General features: G+C 38.6%; 1 long non-coding RNA gene across 1 annotated transcript; it reads left to right on the top strand.

Annotated features, from left to right (window-relative positions):
• The first annotated feature begins 536 nt into the window (after nucleotides 1-536).
• LOC111521907 lies at nucleotides 537-4,764 on the top strand. Its single transcript, XR_002725114.2, has 3 exons — nucleotides 537-597; nucleotides 2,288-2,435; nucleotides 2,905-4,764. It is a non-coding gene; the product is annotated as an uncharacterized LOC111521907 (long non-coding RNA).
• Nucleotides 4,765-7,883: the final 3,119 nt, after the last annotated feature.

The following is a 7,883-nucleotide window of genomic DNA, read 5'->3' as shown; positions in this document are numbered from 1 at the left end:
AGGAGAGCAGAATCTGGGCCTCATGAAGGTAGGGTGCTCAAAAAACGTCTGCCTGGAAGGAATTCAGAATTTTTCAGGAATAGGGACTCCTGTTTCCTTTTTCAATTATGACATGTGTAAGTGCCAGATAACTTGTCATTTTAGTTGTTAGGTTTCCAAAGCTATGGGAGCTACCTATAGACTTGACATGGAGAGTACAGTATGCAGTAGGCCCTTTGTATCCAAGGATTCAACCAACTGTGGATAGAAAATATTTTTTAAAAACTCAATAAAAATAATATAATAAAAACGAATATAAATAAAACAATATAGTATTAACTATTTACATAGTATTTACATTGTATTAGGTGTTGTATAAGTAATATAAAAATGATTTAAAGTATATGGAAGGATATGCATAAGTTATATGCAGATACTGCACCATTTTATATCAGCGATTTGAGCATCTGTGGATTGGATATCATCTATGGGGATCCTGGAACCAAACCCCCATGGATACGGAGGGATAATTGTATCACTCAGAGATTCTGGATTCTGGACTTTGAGCTCAGCGCCATGACTGAGGAAGACCGTGGGGTTTTCTCTCTTAGAGGGGAGGTAGGTATAATTGTCATACATATCTATACCACAGGGAGACTGCACTGAATATTTGGAGAAACAAAAGGGTAAATTGTGGCAGATACTACCAGTCCTTAGCAATATTTCCAGTTCTCCTTTTTCACTCCTCTAGTCAGTAGGCCGGGGCTAGATGACTGGTCCCATAGCCTGACTGTGTCTATCAGGAGGCAATGCATGATTTCCCGGCCCAAAGTACGTGAGAGCTGATGGACCCATTTCTCACATTCTCCTCCTCTTCCACAGTGAACCCAGAGCTTTGGGTTGAGATGGGGGTGCCATAAAAATGGAAGTACTCTGAAAAACGGAGCTTAAAGGCTTTTAACAGGTAAACGTGCAGTCCAAATTCTTAATTTGTTCTTGCTGTTGTTGCTGTGGAGGGCATCTGTCCAAAAGCTTTCAGGACACACATAGACTTTACATGAGCAAGGAAAAAAATGTGTGTTTAGACACTGAGATGTTAGTGTTTTTGATAATATAACCGGATCTCATAGATACATTTATCTTAGACCATTCTATGCTAAATACACACCTTCACACAAACATACATGCATACATATCTAATGGATTAGTTAAAAGAAAATACATTTCAACTTTTAAGCCAAGAAAATGTAAGTAAATATTTAACTTATCTCAAGTGAAGACTTTACACATAATGTCGTGAAAACAACACAAGTGAAAAAGTAGATCCGATTACTTGCAAATAACACTTTTGAATATCAGAAATATCAACAACTAAATGAAAGTTAATGACATGCTGGGGAAAACATTTTTTGCAATAGAGGGTTTATGTCCTAATATATAAGAGACCCTTAAAAATGAGTATCTTAAAATATCAGCATCACACACACACACACACAAAGACAAATAATATAAACGTACTTCTTCCAATTTATGAAAACAGAAACACAGACAGACACCTTCCAAAGCCATCAGAATCTGAATCAGTGAAGAGGAGCACGTTTGCTTTCCTGTCCGATTAACAGTCATAGAAGATCGCCTGAACTGCCCCGGGGTGTGGATATGCACCCTGAAAATATTTGACATACCAGAGCATACTTGGATGTATATATACATATTTGTGAGAAATGTGAAAATGAATTGTTTTAGATTTTAATATTTTTCTTTATGTCTAACTTTCTTTAAGCATCAATAAGTTTTAAAAATATAAAAATATTATAAATATTTTTGTGAGGCAAGAGGAATATTGTTGGGTCTTCCGGTTACAAACCACAGGATCCTAGAGGTAACAATGAACACTCCCAAAAGCTCCCATTTAGGAAGTTTTTGGTTGATGGCATGACCCCTGAAGGGATCTGACCTCCTGAGAGAGTGACTCATAAATAATTACTATTTTTTATGATACAAATATTTTTGAAGAACAGCTAAAGTCTTCATTAAAATGGCATTATGCTCCTCTGAGATTTCCCCATTTCCTAAGATTAATATCACAGTTGAGGAGACCTGAGTATTTTTTTTTTCCTTACAATTGTACAAGAATAATTATTTTGTGCAGTGCCATAGGTTAAATGCATATCATGAAATTCACTTTCCTCCCGATTGCCATTTCTGTCACTTAAGTCAATGGAAGTCCACAAAAATACAGTATGACTCAGAATATTGGAGCTGTGGCTAAGCAAGAAAAGTTCATTCAAAATTGATTTTCTTTCAGGAATCCTTGATATTCTTCATTCCAATTGTTCACCTCTACTGTAGGGCTCAGTAAACACTTAAGGAAGTTGCCGTGCACTGCAGCCTGCCGGAGACATGAAGGAATGTACAGGAGGATAATCGCAACATCATCAACTCAATTCTCCAAGGTAGCTGGCCAATAATGCTGTTCTAATTGAATAACTTATCCACAGCTATTTCCCCTGGGAAAGCCGAAGGCTCAGCCTCGGAAAGAGGCAGATGGTGCCGCATATACAATGAAACCTGTAATTTTCTCTTGCCATTGGACATGTTAACAGTGGGCTGTTTCTGCTTATTCCTTAGTATTTTATTTTAATAGTACCTTCCCAAATTATAATGTACGATGAAGCAGCCAAAGACAGATTCAGTGATACATATCATATTTAATTTATCATACCTCTAGCTCACTGAACAACTCACTTGGTAGTCAGCAGCAGTATATGTCAGGGACAGGTGCAAGCTGAAAAGAAAGCGACAGAAAAGGACCCAATTAAAACCAAAAGGGGAGATGAGTCTTCAGGGTGACATGGCATTCACTAGCAGCAAAGTGTGCAATATCAAATGCATTCTAATTCTGATTTTTTTTTTTTTTAACAGTAATTTGCCATGGGACAGGCACACCCCATGTATTTGGGAAGACAATGGGAAGGTTCTGTTTTCTGCTCCAAGACTGATTTAACCAGTTGGATCTGGAAGGGGATAAAGGGCCGTGTGGCTGCTTGATTTTCATTGTCTAGTGGCAGCCAAAGTTGGAAAAGAGAGAAGCGCAGGCTTTAAAGGCAAGCAGCAACAGCTCATCAGCGGTCTAACAACACGACAGATGACAGGCCCAGAGGCACACCCAGGGCCGCCAGCCCATCAGCCTGTGCAGGATGTCAGAGAGCAGCCGCAGCAATGGAAGAAGATCATCCAGACTTGAATGTTTGGGCCTTGCTAAGACCATAGAGTCTTTGTGCTTTGGAAACAGTCCTCCATACAGAAACCCCTTCCTAGAGAAGAGTGGAAACAAACCAGGTTAGAATGGACACAAGAGAAAGGAGACCATGCTAATACTCTTGTGCAATGCTTCTTGGGCAGGAATTATGTCACAAAGGGTGTTCCATTCTTCAAAGCCATGTCTCTCTCTCTGTGGTTTGCCTCAGAGCAGGGGCCTTTCATAGCTGTGGTGAGTAAGGGGGATCTCACTGATGTTCATCAGATATGCCAAGGCACAGGAAGAAAGCATTGAGGTCACAGGGCAGCTCAGGTCCGCCTGTGGTAATTGAAAACGGGTGATGAGATGGGGTTGATTTTAGTTTGGAAAAGTAAATTAGTGCTGCACCACTCGGACATGGCTAATTCAGGAAGCCTCTCGCTTGTATGAGACATCCAACATGCCTTTCAGAAAGAAATGACACAACAATTAATGTGTCAAATAATAATGTGCCACTCGAAGAAAGATAATTGTACCCAGCGTCAGGTAGTTATTAGGTCAGAACGAATGCTCATCTTTTCAAAGGCAACAGCGTCTATTCACTCTGGCATCCTACTGTAAGTACAGTATTGTGTTCATAATCACACAGACTGAAACCAGGGACACTGGGTTTTATCTGATTTTTCTACATTTGGAATTCCCTAAACAGCAAACTCAGTCATGTGAAACACAAATGAGTGTGATGACAGACAGATTGTTATACTGGAGAAGAGGCTTTCTGTGCTTTTCACATAATATAGAGCATGGGGACTGTTCCCAAGAAGGTTTAAGCATATGTAACAAAACCCATCAGACCTGAGTTTGCTCATGTGTAAATGATAGTCTTTCCTTCTGGTGATTTAATGCACGAGGACATCAATCAGTCACATCATGGCCTCAGAAGTCCTTGTTCAATTTCTGGTGCCATAACTTACTCGATGTGGGATTTGGACAAGTCATTTAACCTCACTGCGATTCTGTTCCTCATTTGAAAAGCAGAAATAGAAGAGCCTGCTGTATATTTAGCTCCACATCTGTTGGGAGGTCAAAGAAGAAAGGATATGAAAAGATGTTTGTAAATATAAAGAACCATGTAAATATAAGACATTATTTTATTAATGCTCCAGATCAATTGATGTTTAGTGAATGATAAAACGTGATATCTTTTGAACAGACACAGTTTTACTTAAGAAAAACTAGGCAACGGTTTCTGTCCTTACAAATGAAAACCTTCATAATAAATGGAGGTTCTCAAGACCACCTGCCCAAAACCGAACTAAATCCTCACTTCATTCAACCAAGAATGGGGAACTGAAATACATGATTATTATATATACATATGCTTCTGTTTCATCCACTCAGGCATGCTTGTGATGAGATAGGAAAAATTAGCCATCTTTAGAAGGAGAGAAACACTGGGTTTGGGGTATTTCTTCTGTGCAGACAATTGGCCTGGTTATTGTCTAAAGGTATTTAAAATTAATAGAATGCAAGTTTATGCTACATAAAATATTCAAAGCAAAGCTATTTTAAGGTATAGCTTCTGTACCTTGTCCTCCCATGAAGATGCATTCTCAACGGATATCTTGACTATATGGACAACAAATCGTAAAAGAAGAATTTACAGTGTGGTGTTTGATCTTCAGTAGCTTATGATAGGCATGCATACCTGTAAAGAGATCTTGTTAGGGGAAACAAACTAATATACAACAAACAGATAATCAAAGTAAGCAGCACTGAGACAGAGAAGAGTTGGTGACTTAGCCTGCTGAAGATAGATAGACACTTTGCTAATTTGGATTAAAGAATATAGGTATGTCTGCTCCAATATCATATAAATGCCAAAAAACTCTTGCGTTCTGCAAAAGACTACCTAAAAACAAGCAGAACTGACAGGCAAAATAAGATTGGCGGTGTGAGCCCCACTTGAAATCTTTGTATAATTCTATCTTGAAAGTATTATTCCATTATTTCCATCTTTAGATAATTAATTGAAGTAAATCACTAAATCCAGTCCACTTCAAGAAGAAAGGGAATAAGAGAGAATTTGGGGGCTATCTTTGAAGCCATCACAGGCTATCTCTTAGAGATAACGGAGTGTTTAAGGAAGAGAAGACAACATAGTTGGAGAGGCCCAAGAGTTGGTTCTTGGGGTCATTTGATAATGGCAGCCACAGAGTAAGGCAGTGGCAATAATAATGAACAATCCAGCATAAGCCCTGTCCTCCCTTCCTGGAGGACAGAGGGAGGTGTTGGCAGTGGTCTTAGGTTTTAAGTGTGAAAATAAGTAATTCAAAATCTAAGCTGTTGGAATTATAAATTATTTTGAGCCTTAAAGGAATGTGATTACAAGGCCTGAGTTACATGGCAGGCAGCTGCAACCTAAGCACCTGTAATCTGTGTTCCTCTGATTACAGATTAGCCTTCTTCCTTACCTACGTTGTTTTGTAAAATGCTGTAAATGACTAAAGGGCACCGGGGAAGCCTCCTTCCCTCTTCACAGTTGATCTTCATTATAGATTAACTTCCCTCTTACCTTTCTCACACAAAGACCTCGTGGCTATCATATTGTCTTAAGATGAAATGTTAAATACACTTTTACAGTGGAAAACATGAAAGCCAACCTTACAGAAAGGAAAACAAACTAACTAAATTGTTGTAACTCATAAACCAGCCTTGCATATAAAATGTTATAATCTTACTAAACTTCTTTGTTTTCTGCCTGTATAAGCAAGAACTTAAATTTTGTCTTTGGGGCACTGACCTCATTTATCTGAAGTCTGTGTCTCCTGGATGGCAATTCCCAGGTTTTCACTCAAATAAACTTTAAGGTTCTAATCCTTTTGATTATTTCAGGTTGACAGAAGCAACTTGGGAACCGCGGTGGCAGGTCAGAGTCTCTTGAATTGTTTGGTAATTCCTGGCATAATTCTAAGGTATAAGCCAGCTGCTCTTTTGTCAAGTTATTCCCTAGAAAATGATCATTTTATTAAATATATGTGCCATTTTAAAATAGCAAATAATGATATGAAGGATGATTTTCTTAGACCTGATCATCTCTTTCAGGCTTTGTGGTACTCTTGCTTGCCACAAAAAACTATCCTAGAGAGTTATCCACTGTCCTGAGGTCCCTACATCATGTCTTCCTCCCAAGAATCATCCCCTATCCCCTGAGATTTTCACATTTCCTCCTACTCCTGGGGAGATCTTTGTAATATTCTGATCTCTTATTTCACCTCCACTGATTTTTATTTCCTCCACAATACCTTCATACATGTTCATAGGACCATGGACATATATATTGTACGTGAGTAATTCTTGGGATAACACCAATTCCAGGGCCCTACCCCAGACAATTAATTCAGAATCTCTGGTTATTCTAATGGGCAGCTAGAATTGAGAAACCCTAATCTCCAAAATCTCAATTTTAGGTATCCTATCCCCTAGCCATTACTTTCTACTCATTCTCATTCAAACACCCCCATCCCCATTTCAATTACTTTTTAACCTTATAATGACCTCTAATCCATTGACACTTTGACAATTCCTCTGTCTTCTCTTGTCCTCACCTTTTATGTACTACACTATAGTTCGACACTACACAGCCACTTCTATTCAGGGTTCATAATATCTTGGTCATTCTATTTATTATGCATGCCTCACAAAATTTCAACTTTGGTTAAATTAATTACCCACTTAGTTCATGTTGGCATTCAAGCAGCAGAATATTGCCAAGGAAAATCACGGAAGTATGTAGAATGGTCTTATTTCAAATTATTATCAAAAGTTCATATGGACTCTTGACACTGAGAGATAGTCTCTCTACACTTCCCTAGTTATATAACTTTCCTGATTCTTCTGGATGATTATGATATAACACTTCTATAGTGGGTTGAATGGTGTCCTCCAAAATGCGTCCAAGTCCTAACTCCCAGTACCTGTGAATTTGACCTTTTGGGAAAATAGGGTCTTTTTGCAGTTATAATTAAGGATCTCAGAATGAAATGATCCTGGATTTAGGGTATGCACTATATCCAATGACAGGTGACCTTATAAGACATAGGAAAGGAAAATTGGAAACACAGAGGCCCAGGGAAGAAGACTGCCATGTGAAAATGAAAACAAATTAGTTACGTTACCACAAACCAAGGGATGCCAGGAGCTATCAAAGACTGGGATAGACAAGAGACGATTCTTCCACAGAGTCTTCAGAGGGGGCATGGCCCTTCCAACACCTTGATTTTGGACTTCTCACTTCTAGAATTGTCACAGAATAAATTTCAGTTGCTTTTAGCCTCTCAATTTGTGGTAATTTGCTATGGTGGTAGGAAACAAATACAACTTTTCATCTCAAAACTCCAATCCCTTCTCTTTCTCTCACTCCCCACCTTTGCCCCCACTCCCTGGATGAGTTGTATTTATTAATAAAATAGATGCAATCAGATGAAAACAATCTCTTGTTCCCACCGATCCCATATACCCACCTTCATTTGTATTTGTATACACCGTCTGCCTTTTCTTGCCTTGGGGTTCCTTTTCTGTCAAAGGACCCCTGTCCACTAATCTTTTTTATTCAACTATTATTGGGTGCAAAAGTAATTGGTTTTTGCCATTGAAAGTAAAG

The sequence above is a fragment of the Piliocolobus tephrosceles genome, chromosome X, assembly GCF_002776525.5.
Source record: "Piliocolobus tephrosceles isolate RC106 chromosome X, ASM277652v3, whole genome shotgun sequence".
In the NCBI taxonomy this organism is placed as follows: Eukaryota; Metazoa; Chordata; class Mammalia; order Primates; family Cercopithecidae; genus Piliocolobus; species Piliocolobus tephrosceles.
The sequence above is the reverse complement of the archived record's forward strand: the minus strand, read 5'-3'. Positions and strand labels throughout refer to the sequence as shown.